General features: G+C 43.6%; 1 long non-coding RNA gene across 4 annotated transcripts in view; it reads right to left on the reverse strand.

Annotated features, from left to right (window-relative positions):
• Nucleotides 1-18,631, reverse strand: part of LOC307185422 — a 348,734-nt gene that overhangs the window by 61,823 nt on the left and 268,280 nt on the right. The window contains exon 4 of one of the 4 annotated variants that reach the window (XR_013828070.1): nt 16,106-16,163. The exons of the other annotated variants lie outside the window; for them this stretch is intronic. This is a non-coding gene — a long non-coding RNA (uncharacterized lncRNA). Of the gene's footprint in view, nt 1-16,105; nt 16,164-18,631 lie in introns of those variants that run through there. 4 annotated transcript variants of the gene reach the window in all.

Raw genomic sequence — 18,631 nt, forward strand, 5'->3', positions numbered from 1 at the left:
GCAGGACAGGCCATGGAGAACTGGGAGCCTTGTTATGCTGATGGGTGGGATGTATATTGCCAACAGACACTCGGGAGAAGTGTATGGTGTTTCCTGAAACATCTAAAAAACAAAGCAACAGAGCCTAGGGCACTTCCACTTATGGTCCTATAGCTTAGAGAAATTAAAATCAAAAGGACACAGCCACCCCAAAGTTTGGGCGCCTCTGTTTACAAGAACCTCGTTTACAGTACAAGTTCAACATCGCAGAAAGTGAAAAATGGATAAAAAACTTGTGGTACTTATGTACAATGCAGTATCACTCAGCAATGAAATCTATGTCATCAGGGCCTTAGAAGCACAATGAGTGGATTCAGGTATGATGATTCTAACTGAAATAAGTCACACAGAAAAAGGAACATCATAAGATATCACTAATACACGGAATGTAAACTTGGCTACACAGGAACTGAATTACAGAACAGAACAGGGTCTCAAATTTAGAAAACCAACTTATGCTTGCTTAAGGGTAAAGGTGAGTTGGGGTGCTACATAAAACCAGAGATTGAAATGAGCACAGATAAAGTTCCTTAAGCCAAATATGGAATAGACAAGAGCTACTCCTTGCTCAACGAAATGAACTCAACACCGCATATTAAACGCCTAAGAATGTACCTGACTTGTAAGTATCTTAAAACCTATGGATTGCTATGTCTCCGAAAGAGAATCAAGCATGTGTACAGGGGCATAAACGCAGCAGTGATAGGATTGGGGAGGTTCGGTGAGCAAATGAAGACCCTTTGAAGTCATATTGCATGGTACCCATTCCACGGGTTTCAACTACCCAGGTTTAAGGTATTCTTCCTTCAGCTAAAACATGCATGTGGAACCTAGAGTATGATCAACCATGTGATCGGGAAACGTGTTCAAATATGTCTCAGTTTTCGTACCCTGGTACTCGGGTGCAACATTCCAGACGCTTTACTAACACTCTCCCCACTTGGAGAGTCAGTCCCTTTAACCTCCTGTTTGGCCCAGGTTGCAATTTCTGCGGAAGATGAACAGGAGTAGCGAGAACCAATGAGAGACTAGCTGGAGGTGTCTGGACGGGCAAATTTAACTCTCATTTCCCACCAGGAAGAGGAATTAACCAAAGGCTCAGCATGCCGTGCCGGAACCAGATTAGGGCCTGAAGCCATCCTGCGGTGTTGCGGCCAGCTCACAAGAATGCGAGTTGAAGAAAGGAGCTCAGGGGCACTGTAATTCACAAACCTGCAGAATTATAAATGACAGCTATCGTCCAAAAATATACTGAAGTAAGGCTGCCAAGAGGACTTGAAAGCGGGGCAGAATTGCAGGAAACCGATTTCAGGAGGTAGACTGGAATTGCATTGAAAGCATAGGAAAAGAGGCAGAACGTCCACAATGATGCACTTGGCCAAAAAGGGCGTATGCGTTTTTTCCTGAATATATTCAGGAAAAAACGCATACGCCCTTTTTGGCCAACCAAGCAAACTTGCAAAGGAAATCTGCACTACAATGAAGTCTCACTTCCCCCCGGTCAACAGGACCATCTGAAAAAAGTGTAAAATCCAGAAAGGCAGGACAGGCCATGGAGAACTGGGAACCTTGTTATGCTGATGGGCGGGATGTAAATTGCCAACAGACACTCGGGAGAAGTGTATGGTGTTTCCTGAAACATCTAAAAAACAAAGCAACAGAGTCTAGGGCACTTCCGCTTATGGTCCTATAGCTTAGGGAAATTAAAATCAAAAAGACACAGCCACCCCAATGTTTGGGACGCCTCTGTTTACAAGAACCTCGTTTACAGTACAAGTTCAACATCGCAGAAAGTGAAAAATGGATAAAGAAGTTGTGGCATTTACTTACAAAGCAATATCACTCAGCAATGAAATCTATGTCATCAGGCCCGTAGCAGCATAATGAGTGGATTCAGGTACGATGATTCTAACTGAAATAAGTCACACAGAAAAAGAAACATCATAAGATATCAGTAATACACGGAATGTAAACTTGGCTACACAGGAACTGAATTCCAAAACAGAACAGGGTCTCAAATTTAGAAAACCAACTTCTGCTTGCTTAAGGGGAAAGGTGAGTTGGGGTGCTGCATAAAACCAGAGATTGAAATGAGCACAGATAAAGTTCCTTAAGCCAAATATGGAATAGACAAGAGCTAATCCTTGCTCAACGAACTGGATTCAACACCCCATATTAAACGCCTAAGAATGTACCTGACTAGTAAGTAACTTAAAACCTATGGATTGCTATGTCTCCAAAAGAGAATCAAGCATGTGTACAGGGGCATAAACGCAGCAGTGATAGGATTGGAGAGGTTCGGTGAGCAAATGAAGACCCTTTGAAGTCATATTGCATGGTACCCATTCCACGGGTCTCAACTCTCCAGGTTTAAGGTATTCTTCCTTCAGCTAAAACATGCATGTGGAACCCAGAGTATGATCAACCGTGTGAACGGGAGACGTGTTCAAATATGTCTCAGTTTTCGTACCCTGGTACTCGGGTGCAACACTCCAGACGCTTTACAAACACTCTACCATCTTGGAGAGTCAGTCCCTTTAACCTACTGTTTGGCCCAGTTTGCAATTTCTGCGGAAGATGAACAGGAATAGGGAGAACCAATGAGAGACTAGCTGGAGGTGTCTGGACGGGCAACTTTAACTCTCATTTCCCACCAGGAAGAGGAATTAAACAAAGGCTCAGCGTGCCGTGCCCGAACCAGATTAGGGCCTGAAGCCATCCTACGGTGTTGCGGCCAGGTCACAAGAAAGCGAGTTGAAGAAAGGAGCTCAGGGGCACTGTAATTCACAAACCTGAAGAGTTATAAATGACAGCTATCGTCCAAAAATATACTGAAGTAAGGCTGCCAAGAGGACTTGAAAGCGGGGCAGAATTGCAGGAAACCAATTTCAGGAGGTAGACTGGAATTGCATTGAAAGCATAGGAAAAGAGGCAGAACGTCCACAATGATGCACTTGGCCAAAAAGGGCGTATGCGTTTTTTCCTGAATATATTCAGGAAAAAACGCATACGCCCTTTTTGGCCAACCAAGCAAACTTGCAAAGGAAATCTGCACTGCAATGAAGTCTCACTTCCCCCAGGTCAAAAGGGCCATCTGAAAAAAGTGTAAACTCCAGAAAGGCAGGACAGGCCATGGAGAACTGGGAGCCTTGTTATGCTGATGGGCGGGAAGTACATTGCCAACACACACTCGGGAGAAGTGTATGGTGTTTCCTGAAACATCTAAAAAACAAAGCAACAGAGCCTAGGGCACTTCCACTTATGGTCCTATAGCTTAGGGAAATTAAAATCAAAAGGACACAGCCACCCCAAAGTTTGGGACACCTCTGTTTACAAGAACCTCGTTTACCGTACAAGTTCAATATCACAGAAAGTGAAAAATGGATAAAGAACTTGTGGTACTTACGTACAATGCAGTATCACTCAGCAATGAAATCTATGTCATCAGGCCCGTAGCAGCACAATGAGTGGATTCAGGTATGATGATTCTAACTGAAATAAGTCACACAGAAAAAGAAACATCATAAGATATCAGTAATACATGGAATGTAAACTTGGCTACAAAGGAACTGAATTACAGAACAGAACAGGGTCTCAAATTTAGACAATCAACTTATGCTTGCTTAAGGGTAAAGGTGAGTTGGGGTGCTGCATAAAACCAGAGATTGAAATGAGCACAGATAAAGTTCCTTAAGCCAAATATGGAATAGACAAGAGCTACTCCTTGCTCAACGAAATGGACTCAACACCCAATATTAAACGCCTAAGAATGTACCTGACTAGTAAGTATCTTAAAACCTATGGATTGCTATGTCTCCGAAAGAGAATCAAGCGTGTGTACAGGGGCATAAACGCAGCAGTGATAGGATTGGAGAGGTTTGGTGAGCCAATGAAGACCCTTTGAAGTCATATTGCATGGTACCCATTCCACGGGTTTCAACTACCCAGGTTTAAGGTATTCTTCCTTCAGCTAAAACATGCATGTGTAACCTAGAGTATGATCAACCATGTGATCGGGAGACGTGTTCAAATATGTCTCAGTTTTCGTCCCCTGGTACTCGGGTGCAACATTCCAGACGCTTTACTAACACTCTCCCGACTTGGAGAGTCAGTCCCTTTAACCTCCTGTTTGGCCCAGTTTGCAATTTCTGCGGAAGATGAACAGGAATAGTGAGAACCAATGAGAGACTAGCTGGAGGTGTCTGGACGGGCAAATTTAACTCTCATTTCCCACCAGGAAGAGGAATTAACCAAAGGTTCAGCGTGCCGTGCCGGAACCAGATTAGGGCCTGAAGCCATCCTGCGGTGTTGCGTCCAGCTCACAAGAAAGCGAGTTGAAGAAAGGAGCTCAGGGGCACTGTAATTCACAAACCTGCAGAGTTATAAATGACAGCTATCGTCCAAAAATATACTGAAGTAAGGCTGCCAAGAGGACTTGAAAGCGGGGCAGAATAGCAGGAAACCGATTTCAGGAGGTAGACTGGAATTGCATTGAAAGCATAGGAAAAGAGGCAGAACGTCCACAATGATGCACTTGGCCAAAAAGGGCGTATGCGTTTTTTCCTGAATATATTCAGGAAAAAACGCATACGCCCTTTTTGGCCAACCAAGCAATCTTGCAAAGGAAATCTGCACTACAATGAAGTCTCACTTCCCCCCGGTCAAAAGGGCCATCTGAAAAAAGTGTAAAATCCAGAAAGGCAGGACAGGCCATGGAGAACTGGGAGCCTTGTTATGCTGATGGGTGGGATGTACATTGCCAACAGACACTCAGGAGAAGTGTATGGTGTTTCTTGAAACATCTAAGAAACAAAGCAACAGAGCCTAGGGCACTTCCACTTATGGTCCTATAGCTTAGGGAAATTAAAATCAAAAGGACACAGCCACCCCAAAGTTTGGGACACCTCTGTTTACAAGAACCTCGTTTACCGTACAAGGTCAATATCACAGAAAGTGAAAAATGGATAAAGAACTTGTGGTACTTACGTACAATGCAGTATCACTCAGCAATGAAATCTATGTCATCAGCCCATAGAAGCATAATGAGTGGATTCAGGTACGATGATTCTAACTGAAATAAGTCACACAGAAAAAGAAACATCATAAGATATCAGTAATACACGGAATGTAAACTTGGCTATACAGGAACTGAATTCCAAAACAGAACAGGGTCTCAAATTTAGAAAACCAACTTATGCTTGCTTAAGGGGAAAGGTGAGTTGGGGTGCTGCATAAAACCAGAGATTGAAATGAGCACAGATAAAGTTCCTTAAGCCAAATATGGAATAGACAAGAGCTACTCCTTGCTCAACGAAATGGACTCAACACCCCATATTAAACGCCTAAGAATGTACCTGACTAGTAAGTATCTTAAAACCTATGGATTGCTATGTCTCCAGAAGAGAATCAAGCGTGTGTACAGGGGCATAAACCCAGCAGTGATAGGATTGGAGAGGTTTGGTGAGCAAATGAAGACCCTTTAAAGTCATATTGCATGGTACCCATTCCACGGGTCTCAACTCTCAAGGTTTAAGGTATTCTTCCTTCAGCTAAAACATGCATGTGGAACCCAGAGTATGATCAACCGTGTGAACGGGAGACGTGTTCAAATATGTCTCAGTTTTTCTCCCCTGGTACTCGGGTGCAACATTACAGACGCTTTACTAACACTCTCCCCACTTGGAGAGTCAGCGCCTTTAACTTCCTGTTTGGCCCAGTTTGCAATTTCTGCGGAAGATGAACAGGAATAGGGAGAACCAATGAGAGGCTAGCTGGAGGTGTCTGGACGGGCAAATTTAACTCTCATTTCCCACCAGGAAGAGGAAATAACCAAAGGCTCAGCGTGCCGTGCCGGAACCAGATTAGGGCCTGAAGCCATCCTGCGGTGTTGCGGCCAGGTCCCAAGTAAGCGAGTTGAAGAAAGGAGCTCAGGGGCACTGTAATTCACAAACCTGCAGAGTTATAAATGACAGCTATCGTCCAAAAATATACTGAAGTAAGGCTGCCAAGAGGACTTGAAAGCAGGGCAGAATTGCAGGAAACCGATTTCAGGAGGTAGACTGGAATTGCATTGAAAGCATAGGAAAAGAGGCAGAACGTCCACAATGATGCACTTGGCCAAAAAGGGCGTATGCGTTTTTTCCTGAATATATTCAGGAAAAAACGCATACGCCCTTTTTGGCCAACCAAGCAAGCTTGCAAAGGAAATCTGCACTACAATGAAGTCTCACTTCCCCCAGGTCAAAAGGGCCATCTGAAAAAAGTGTAAAATCCAGAAAGGCAGGACAGGCCATGGAGAACTGGGAGCCTTGTTATGCTGAAGGGCGGGATGTAAATTGCCAACAACCACTGGGGAGAAGTGTATGGTGTTTCCTGAAACATCTAAAAAACAAAGCAACAGAGCCTAGGGCACTTCCACTTATGGTCCTATAGATTAGGGAATTTAAAATCAAAAAGACACAGCCACCCCAAAGTTTCGAATGGCTCTGTTTACAAGAACCTCGTTTACAGTACAAGTTCAACATCGCAGAAAGTGAAAAATGGAGAAAGAAGTTGTGGTAGTTACTTACAAAGCAATATCACTCAGCAATGAAATCTGTGTCATCAGGCCCTTAGCAGCACAATGAGTGGATTCAGGTATGATGATTCTAACTGAAATAAGTCACACAGAAAAAGAAACATCATAAGATATCAGTAATACACGGAATGGAAACTTGGCTACACAGGAACTGAATTACAGAACAGAACAGGGTCTCAAATTTCGAAAACCAACTTATGCTTGCTTAAGGGGAAAGGTGAGTTGGGGTGCTGCCTAAAACCAGAGATTGAAATGAGCACAGATAAAGTTCCTTAAGCCAAATATGGAATAGACAAGAGCTACTCCTTGCTCAACGAAATGGACTCAACACCGCATATTAAACGTCTAAGAATGTACCTGACTTGTAAGTATCTTAAAACCTATGGATTGCTATGTCTCCGAAAGAGAATCAAGCATGTGTACAGGGGCATAAACGCAGCAGTGATAGGATTGGAGAGGTTCGGTGAGCAAATGAAGACCCTTTGAAGTCATATTGCATGGTACCCATTCCAAGGGTTTCAACTACCCAGGTTTAAGGTATTCTTCCTTCAGCTAAAACATGCATGTGGAACCTAGAGTATGATCAACCATGTGATCGGGAGACGTGTTCAAATATGTCTCAGTTTTCGTACCCTGGTACTCGGGTGCAACATTCCAGACGCTTTACTAACACTCACCCGACTTGGAGAGTCAGTCCCTTTAACCTCCTGTTTGGCCCAGTTTGCAATTTCTGTGGAAGATGAACAGGAATAGCGAGAACCAATGGAGACTACCTGGAGGTGTCTGGACGGGCAAATTTAACTCTCATTTCCCACCAGGAAGAGGAATTAACCAAAGGCTCAGCGTGCCATGCCAGAACCAGATTAGGGCCTGAAGCCATCCTGCGGTGTTGCGGCCAGCTCAACAGAAAGCGAGTTGAAGAAAGGAGCTCAGGGGCACTGTAATTCACAAACCTGCAGAGTTATAAATGACAGCTATCGTCCAAAAATAGACTGAAGTATGGCTGCCAAGAGGACTTGAAAGCGGGGCAGAATTGCAGGAATCCGATTTCAGGAGGTAGACTGGAATTGCATTGAAAGCATAGGAAAAGAGGCAGAACGTCCACAATGATGCACTTGGCCAAAAAGGGCGTATGCGTTTTTTCCTGAATATATTCAGGAAAAAACGCATACGCCCTTTTTGGCCAACCAAGCAAGCTTGCAAAGGAAATCTGCACTACAATGAAGTCTCACTTCCCCCCGGTCAAAAGGGCCATCTGAAAAAAGTGTAAAATCCAGAAAGGCAGGACAGGCCATGGAGAACTGGGAGTCTTGTTATGCTGATGGGCGGGATGTAAATTGCCAACAGACACTCGGGAGAAGTGTATGGTGTTTCCTGAAACATCTAAAAAACAAAGCAACAGAGCCTAGGGCACTTCCACTTATGGTCCTATAGCTTAGGGAATTTAAAATCAAAAAGACACAGCCACCCCAAAGTTTGGAACGGCTCTGTTTACAAGAACCTCTTTTTCAGTACAAGTTCAACATCGCAGAAAGTGAAAAATGGAGAAAGAAGTTGTGGTATTTACTTACAAAGAAATATCACTCAGCAATGAAATCTGTGTCATCAGGCCCTTAGCAGCACAATGAGTGGATTCAGGTATGATGATTCTAACTGAAATAAGTCACACAGAAAGAGAAACATCATAAGATATCAGTAATACACAGAATGTAAACTTGGCTACACAGGAACTGAATTACAGAACAGAACAGGGTCTCAAATTTAGAAAACCAACTTATGCTTGCTTAAGGGGAAAGGTGAGTTGGGGTGCTGCATAAAACCAGAGATTGAAATGAGCAGAGATAAAGTTCCTTAAGCCAAATATGGAATAGACAAGAGCTACTCCTTGCTCAACGAAATGGACTCAACACCGCATATTAAACGCCTAAGAATGTACCTGACTAGTAAGTATCTTAAAACCTATGGATTGCTATGTCTCCAAAAGAGAATCAAGCATATGTACAGGGGCATAAACGCAGCAGTGATAGGATTGGAGAGGTTCGGTGAGCAAATGAAGACCCTTTGAAGTCATATTGCATGGTACCCATTCCACGGTTTTCATATACCCAGGTTTAAGGTATTCTTCCTTCAGCTAAAACATGCATGTGGAACATATAGTAAGATCAACCTTGTGATCGGGAGATGTGTTCAAATATGTCTCACTTTTCGTACCCTGGTACTCGGGTGCAACATTCCAGATGCTTTACTAACATTCTCCCCACTTGGAGAGTCAGTCCCTTTAACCTCCTGTTTGCTCCAGTTTGCAATTTCTGCGGAAGATGAACAGGAATAGCGAGAACCAATGAGAGACTAGCTGGAGGTGTCTGGACGGGCAAATTTAACTCTCATTTCCCACCAGGAAGAGGAATTAACCAAAGACTCAGCGTGCCGTGCCGGAACCAGATTAGGGCCTGAAGCCATCCTGCGGTGTTTCGGCCAGCTCACAAGAAAGCGAGTAGAAGAAAGGAGCTCAGGGTCACTGTAATTCACAAACCTGAAGAGTTATAAATGACAGCTATCGTCCAAAAATAGACTGAAGTAAGGCTGCCAAGAGGACTTGAAAGCGGGGCACAATTGCAGGAAACCGATTTCAGGAGGTAGCCTGGAATTGCATTGAAAGCATAGGAAAAGAGGCAGAACGTTCACAATGATGCACTTGGCCAAAAAGGGCGTATGCGTTTTTTCCTGAATATATTCAGGAAAAAACGCATACGCCCTTTTCGGCCAACCAAGCAAGCTTGCAAAGGAAATCTGCACTACAATGAAGTCTCACTTCCCCCCGGTCAAAAGGGCCATCTGAAAAAAGTGTAAAATCCAGAAAGGCAGGACAGGCCATGGAGAACTGGGAGCCTTGTTATGCTGAAGGGCGGGATGTAAATTGCCAACAACCACTCGGGAGAAGTGTATGGTGTTTCCTGAAACATCTAAAAAACAAAGCAACAGAGCCTAGGGCACTTCCACTTATGGTCCTATAGCTTAGGGAATTTAAAATCAAAAAGACACAGCCACCCCAAAGTTTGGAACGGCTCTGTTTACAAGAACCTCGTTTACAGTACAAGTTCAACATCGCAGAAAGTGAAAAATGGATAAAGAAGTTGTGGTATTTACTTACAAAGCAATATCAATCAGCAATGAAATCTGTGTCATCAGGCCCTTAGCAGCACAATGAGTGGATTCAGGTATGATGATTCTAACTGAAATAAGTCACACAGAAAAAGAAACATCATAAGGTATCAGTAATACATGGAATGTAAACTTGGCTACACAGGAACTGAATTACAGAACAGAACAGGGTCTCAAATTTAGAGAACCAACTTATGCTTGCTTAAGGGGAAAGGTGAGTTGGGGTGCTGCATAAAACCAGAGATTGAAATGAGCACAGATAAAGTTCCTTAAGCCAAATATGGAATAAACAAGAGCTACTCCTTGCTCAACGAAATGGACTCAACACCGCATATTAAACTCCTAAGAATGTACCTGACTAGTAAGTATCTTAAAACCTAGGGATTGCTATGTCTCCGAAAGAGAATCAAGCATGTGTACAGGGGCATAAACGCAGCAGTGATAGGATTGGAGAAGTTCGGTGAGCAAATGAAGACCCTTTGAAGTCATATTGCATGGTACCCATTCCACGGGTTTCAACTACCCAGGTTTTAGGTATTCTTCCTTCAGCTAAAACATGCATGTGGAACCCAGAGTATGATCAACCATGTGATCGGGAGACGTGTTCAAATATGTCTCAGTTGTCCTCCCCTGGTACTCGGGTGCAACATTCCAGACGCTTTACTGACACTCTCCCCACTTGAAGAGTCAGCGCCTTCAACCTCCTCTTTGGCAGAGTTTGCAATTACTGCGGAAGATGAACAGGAATAGCGAGAACCAATGAGAGGCTAGCTGGAGGTGTCTGATCGGGCAAATTTAACTCTCATTTCCCACCAGGAGGAGGAAATAACCAAAGGCTCAGCATGCCGTGCCAGAACCAGATTAGGGCCTGAAGCCATCCTGCGGTGTTGCGGCCAGCTCACAAGAAAGCGAGTTGAAGAAAGGAGCTCAGGGGCACTGTAATTCACAAACCTGCAGAGTTATAAATGACAGCTATCGTCCAAAAATAGACTGAAGTAAGGCTGCCAAGAGGACTTGAATGTGGGGCAGAATTGCAGGAAACCGATTTCAGGAGGTAGACTGGAATTGCATTGAAAGCATAGGAAAAGAGGCAGAACGTCCACAATGATGCACTTGGCCAAAAAGGGCCTATGCGTTTTTTCCTGAATATATTCAGGAAAAAACGCATACGCCCTTTTTGGCCAACCAAGCAAGCTTGCAAAGGAAATCTGCACTACAATGAAGTCTCACTTCCCCCTGGCCAAAAGGGCCATCTGAAAAAAGTGTAAAATCCAGAAAGGAAGGACAGGCCATGGAGAACTGGGAGCCTTGTTATGCTGATGGGCGGGATGTAAATTGCCAACAGACACTGGGGAGAAGTGTATGGTGTTTCCTGAAACATCCAAAAAACAAAGCAACAGAGCCTAGGGCACTTCCACTTATGGTCCTATAGATTAGGGAAATTAAAATCAAAAAGACACAGCCACCCCAAAGATTGGGACGCCTCTGTTTACAAGAACCTCGTTTACAGTACAAGTTCAACATCGCAGAAAGTGAGAAATGGATAAAGAAGTTGTGGTATTTACTTACAAAGCAATATCACTCAGCAATGAAATCTATGTCATCAGGCCCTTAGCATCACAGTGAGTGGATTCAGGTATGATGATTCTAACTGAAATAAGTCACACAGAAAAAGAAACATCATAAGATATCAGTAATACACGGAATGTAAACTTGGCTACACAGGAACTGAATTACAGAACAGAACAGGGTCTCAAATTTAGAAAACCAACTTATGCTTGCTTAAGGGTAAAGGTGAGTTGGGGTGCTGCATAAAACCAGAGATTGAAATGAGCACAGATAAAGTTCCTTAAGCCAAATATGGAATAGACAAGAGCTACTCCTTGCTCAACAAAATGGACTCAACACCGCATATTAAATGCCTAAGAATGTACCTGACTTGTAAGTATCTTAAAACCTATGGATTGCTATGTCTCCGAAAGAGAATCAAGCATGTGTACAGGGGCATAAACGCAGCAGTGATAGGATTGGAGAGGTTCGGTGAGCAAATGAAGACCCTTTGAAGTCATATTGCATGGTACCCATTACACGGGTCTTAACTCTCCAGGTTTAAGCTATTCTTCCTTCAGCTAAAACATGCATGAGGAACCCAAGTATGATCAACCATGTGAACGGGAGACGTGTTCAAATATGTCTCAGTTTTCCTCCCCTGGTACTCGGGTGCAACATTCCAGACGCTTTACTAACACTCTCCCCACTAGGAGGGTCAGCGCCTTTAACCTCCTGTTTGCCCCAGTTTCCAATTTCTGCGGAAGATGAACAGGAATAGCGAGAACCAATGAGAGACTAGCTGGAGGTGTCTGGACGGGCAAATTTAACTCTCATTTCCCACCAGGAAGAGGAAATAAACCAAAGGCTCAGCGTGCCGTGACGGAACCAAATTAGGGCCTGAAGCCATCCTGCGGTATTGCGGCCAGGTCACAAGAAAGCAAGTTGAAGAAAGGAGCTCAGGGGCACTGTAATTCACAAACCTGCAGAGTTATAAATGACAGCTATCGTCCAAAAATAGACTGAAGTAAGGCTGCCAAGAGGACTTGAAAGCGGGGCAGAATTGCAGGAAACCGATTTCAGGAGGTAGACTGGAATTGCATTGAAAGCATAGGAAAAGAGGCAGAACGTCCACAATGATGCACTTGGCCAAAAAGGGCGTATGCGTTTTTTCCTGAATATATTCAGGAAAAAACGCATACGCCCTTTTTGGCCAACCAAGCAAGCTTGCAAAGGAAATCTGCACTACAATGAAGTCTCACTTCCCCCCGGCCAAAAGGGCCATCTGAAAAAAGTGTAAAATCCAGAAAGGAAGGACAGGCCATGGAGAACTGGGAGCCTTGTTATGCTGATGGGCGGGATGTAAATTGCCAACAGACACTCGGGAGAAGTGTATGGTGTTTCCTGAAACATCCAAAAAACAAAGCAACAGAGCCTAGGGCACTTCCACTTATGGTCCTATAGCTTAGGGAAATTAAAATCAAAAAGACACAGCCACCCCAAAGTTTGGGACGCCTCTGTTTACAAGAACCTCGTTTACAGTACAAGTTCAACATCGCAGAAAGTGAAAAATGGATAAAGAAGTTGTGGTATTTACTTACAAAGCAATATCACTCAGCAATGAAATCTATGTCATCAGGCCCTTAGCTGCACAATGAGTGGATTCAGGTATGATGATTCTAACTGAAATAAGTCACACAGAAAAAGAAACATCATAAGATATCAGTAATACACGGAATGTAAACTTGGCTACACAGGAACTGAAGAACAGAACAGGGTCTCAAATTTAGAAAACCAACTTATGCTTGCTTAAGGGTAAAGGTGAGTTGGGGTGCTGCATAAAACCAGAGATTGAAATGAGCACAGATAAAGTTCCTTAAGCCAAATATGGAATAGACAAGAGCTACTCCTTGCTCAACAAAATGGACTCAACACCGCATATTAAACGCCTAAGAATGTACCTGACTAGTAAGTATCTTAAAACCTATGGATTGCTATGTCTCCGAAAGAGAATCAAGCATGTGTACAGGGGCATAAACGCAGCAGTGATAGGATTGGAGAGGTTCGTGAGCAAATGAAGACCCTTTGAAGTCATATTGCATGGTACCCATTCCACGGGTTTCAACTACCCGGGTTTAAGGTATTCTTCCTTCAGCTAAAACATGCATGTGGAACGTAGAGTATGATCAACCATGTGATCGGGAGACGTGTTCAAATATGTCTCAGTTTTCGTACCCTGGTACTCGGGTGCAACATTCCAGACGCTTTACTAACACTCTCCCCACTTGGAGAGTCAGTCCCTTTAACCTCCTGTTTGGCCCAGTTTGCAATTTCTGTGGAAGATGAACAGGAATAGCGAGAACCAATGAGAGACTAGCTGGAGGTGTCTGGATGGGCAAATTTAACTCTCATTTCCCACCAGGAAGAGGAATTAACCAAAGGCTCAGCGTGCCGTGCCACAACAAGATTAGGGCCTGAAGACATCCTGCGGTGTTGCGGCCAGCTCACAAGAAAGCGAGTTGAAGAAAGGAGCTCAGGGACACTGTAATTCACAAACCTGCAGAGTTATAAATGACAGCTATCGTCCAAAAATATACTGAAGTAAGGCTGCCAAGAGGACTTGAAAGCAGGGCAGAATTGCAGGAAACCAATTTCAGGAGGTAGACTGGAATTGCATTGAAAGCATAGGAAAAGAGGCAGAACGTCCGCAATGATGCACTTGGCCAAAAAGGGCGTATGCGATTTTTCCTGAATATATTCATGAAAAAACGCATACGCCCTTTTTGGCCAACCAAGCAAGCTTGCAAAGGAAATCTGCACTACAATGAAGTCTCACTTCTCCCCGGTCAAAAGGGCCATCTGAAAAAAGTGTAAAATCCAGAAAGTCAGGACAGGCCATGGAGAACTGGGAGCCTTGTTATGCTGATGGGTGGGATGTAAATTGCCAACAGACACTCGGGAGAAGTGTATGGTGTTTCCTGAAACATCTAAAAAACAAAGCAACAGAGCCTAGGGCACTTCCACTTATGGTCCTATAGCTTAGGGAAACTAAAATCAAAAAGACACAGCCACCCCAAAGTTTGGAACGGCTCTGTTTACAAGAACCTCGTTTACCGTACAAGTTCAATATCACAGAAAGTGAAAAATGGATAAAGAACTTGTAGTACTTACGTACAATGCAGTATCACTCAGCAATGAAATCTATGTCATCAGGCCCATAGCAGCATAATGAGTGGATTCAGGTACGATGATTCTAACTGAAATAAGTCACACAGAAAAAGAAACATCATAAGATATCACTAATACACGGAATGTAAACTTGGCTACAGAGGAACTGAATTCCAAAACAGAACAGGGTCTCAAATTTAGAAAACCAACTTATGCTTGCTTAAGGGGAAAGGTGAGTTGGGGTGCTGCATAAAACCAGAGATTGAAATGAGCACAGATAAAGTTCCTTAAGCCAAATATGGAATAGACAAGAGCTACTCCTTGCTCAACGAAATGGACTCAACACCGCATATTAAACGCCTAAGAATATACCTGACTAGTAAGTATCTTAAAACCTATGTATTGCTATGTCTCCAAAAGAGAATCAAGCGTGTGTACAGGGGCATAAACGCAGCAGTGATAGGATTGGAGAGGTTCGGTGAGCAAATGAAGACCCTTTGAAGTCATATTGCATGGTACCCATTACACAGGTCTCACCAATCCAGGTTTAAGGTATTCTTCCTTCAGCTAAAACATGCATGTGTAACCCAGAGTATGATCAACCGTGTGAATGGGAGACGTGTTCAAATATATCTCAGTTTTCGTACCCTGGTACTCGGGTGCAACATTCCAGTCGCTTTACTAACACTCTCCCGATTTGGAGAGTCAGTCTCTTTAACATCCTGTTTGGACCAGTTTGCAATTTCTGCGGAAGAAGAACAGGAATAGCGAGAATCAATGAGAGACTAGCTGGAGGTGTCTGGACGGGCAAATTTAACTCTCATTTCCCACCAGGAAGAGGAATTAACCAAAGGCTCATCGTGATATGCCGGAACAAGATTAGGGCCTGAAGCCATCCTGCGGTGTTGCGGCCAGCTCACAAGAAAGCGAGTTGAAGAAAGGAGCTCAGGGGCACTGTAATTCACAAAACTGCAGGGTTATAAATGACAGCTATCGTCCAAAAATATACTGAAGTAAGGCTGCCAAGAGGACTTGAAAGCGGGACAGAATTGCAGGAAACCGATTTCAGGAGGTAGACTGGAATTGCATTGAAAGCATAGGAAAAGAGGCAGAACGTCCACAATGATGCACTTGGCCAAAAAGGGCGTATGCGTTTTTTCCTGAATATATTCAGGAAAAAACGCATACGCCCTTTTTGGCCAACCAAGCAAGCTTGCAAAGGAAATCTGCACTACAATGAAGTCTCACTTCCCCCCGGTCAAAAGGGCCATCTGAAAAAAGTGTAAAATCCAGAAAGGCAGGACAGGCCATGGAGAACTGGGAGCCTTGTTATGCTGATGGGCGGGATGTAAATTGCCAACAACCACTCGGGAGAAGTGTATGGTGTTTCCTGAAACATCCAAAAAACAAAGCAACAGAGCCTAGGGCACTTCCACTTATGGTCCTATAGCTTAGGGAAATTAAAATCAAAAAGACACAGCCACCCCAAAGTTTGGAACGGCTCTGTTTACAAGAACCTCGTTTACAGTACAAGTTCAACATCGCAGAAAGTGAAAAATGGATAAAGAAGTTGTGGTATTTACTTACAAAGCAATATCACTCAGCAATGAAATCTATGTCATCAGGCCCTTAGCAGCAAAATGAGTGGATTCAGTTATGATGATTCTAACTGAAATAAGTCACACAGAAAAAGAAACATCATAAGATATCAGTAATACACGGAATGTAAACTTGGCTACACAGGAACTGAATTACAGAACAGAACAGGGTCTCAAATTTAGAAAACCAACTTATGCTTGCTTAAGGGGAAAGGTGAGTTGGGGTGCTCCATAAAACCAGAGATCGAAATGAGCACAGATAAAGTTCCTTAAGCCAAATATGGAATAGACAAGAGCTACTCCTTGCTCAACGAAATGGACTCAACACCCCATATTAAACGCCTAAGAATGTACTTGACTAGTAAGTATCTTCAAACCTATGGATTGCTATGTCTCCAAAAGAGAATCAAGCGTGTGTACAGGGGCATAAACGCAGCAGTGATAGGATTGGAGTGGTTCGGTGAGCAAATGAAGACCCTTTGAAGTCATATTGCATGGTACCCATTACACGGGTCTCAACTCTCCAGGTTTAAGGTATTCTTCCTTCAGCTAAAACATGCATGTGGAACCCAGAGTATGATCAACCGTGTGAACGGGAGACGTGTTCAAATATGTCTCAGTTTTCCTCCCCTGGTACTCGGGTGCAACATTCCAGATGCTTTACTAACACTCTCCCCACTTGGAGAGTCAGCGCCTTTAACCTCCTGTTTGGCCCAGTTTGCATTTTCTGCGGAAGATGAACAGGAATAGGGAGAACAAATGAGAGACTAGCTGGAGGTGTCTGGACGGGCAAATTTAACTCTCATTTCCCATCAGGAAGAGGAATTAACCAAAGGCTCAGCGTGCCGTGCCGGAAGCAGATTAGGGCCTGAAGCCATCCTGCGGTGTTGCGGCCAACTCACAAGAAAGCGAGTTGAAGAAAGGAGCTCAGGGACACTGTAATTCACAAACCTGCAGAGTTATAAATGACAGCTATCGTCCAAAAATATACTGAAGTAAGGCTGCCAAGAGGACTTGAAAGCAAGGCAGAATTGCAGGAAACCAATTTCAGGAGGTAGACTGGAATTGCATTGAAAGCATAGGAAAAGAGGCAGAACGTCCGCAATGATGCACTTGGCCAAAAAGTGCGTATGCGATTTTTCCTGAATATATTCATGAAAAAACGCATACGCCCTTTTTGGCCAACCAAGCAAGCTTGCAAAGGAAATCTGCACTACATTGAAGTCTCACTTCCCCCCGGTCAAAAGGGCCATCTGAAAAAAGTGTAAAATCCAGAAAGGCAGGACAGGCCATGGAGAACTGGGAGCCTTGTTATGCTGATGGGCGGGATGTAAATTGCCAACAGACACTCGGGAGAAGTGTATGGTGTTTCCTGAAACATCTAAAAAACAAAGCAACAGAGCCTAGGGCACTTCCACTTATGGTCCTATAGCTTAGGGAAATTAAAATCAAAAAGACACAGCCACCCCAAAGTTTGGAACGGCTCTGTTTACAAGAACCTCGTTTACCGTACAAGTTCAATATCACAGAAAGTGAAAAATGGATAAAGAACTTGTGGTACTTACGTACAATGCAGTATCACTCAGCAATGAAATCTATGTCATCAGGCCCGTAGCAGCATAATGAGTGGATTCAGGTACGATGATTCTAACTGAAATAAGTCACACAGAAAAAGAAACATCATAAGATATCACTAATACACGGAATGTAAACTTGGCTACAGAGGAACTGAATTCCAAAACAGAACAGGGTCTCAAATCTAGAAAACCAACTTATGCTTGCTTAAGGGGAAAGGTGAGTTGGGGTGCTGCATAAAACCAGAGATTGAAATGAGCACAGATAAAGTTCCTTAAGCCAAATATGGAATAGACAAGAGCTACTCCTTGCTCAACGAAATGGACTCAACACCCCATATTAAACGCCTAAGAATATACCTGACTAGTAAGTATCTTAAAACCTATGTATTGCTATGTCTCCAAAAGAGAATCAAGCGTGTGTACAGGGGCATAAACGCAGCAGTGATAGGATTGGAGAGGTTTGGTGAGCAAATGAAGACCCTTTGAAGTCATATTGCATGGTACCCGTTACACGGGTTTCAACTACCCAGGTTTAAGGTATTCTTCCTTCAGCTAAAACATGCATGTGGAACCCAGAGTATGATCAACCGTGTGAATGGGAGACGTGTTCAAATATATCTCAGTTTTCGTACCCTGGTACTTGGGTGCAACATTCCAGTCGCTTTACTAACACTCTCCCGATTTGGAGAGTCAGTCTCTTTAACATCCTGTTTGGACCAGTTTGCAATTTCTGTGGAAGAAGAACAGGAATAGCGAGAATCAATGAGAGACTAGCTGGAGGTGTCTGGACGGGCAAATTTAACTCTCATTTCCCACCAGGAAGAGGAATTAACCAAAGGCTCATCATGATATGCCGGAACAAGATTAGGGCCTGAAGCCATCCTGCGGTGTTGCGGCCAGCTCACAAGAAAGCGAGTTGAAGAAAGGAGCTCAGGGGCACTGTAATTCACAAAACTGCAGGG

Source organism: Stenella coeruleoalba, assembly GCF_951394435.1.
Source record: "Stenella coeruleoalba genome assembly, chromosome: 4".
NCBI lineage: Eukaryota > Metazoa > Chordata > Mammalia > Artiodactyla > Delphinidae > Stenella > Stenella coeruleoalba.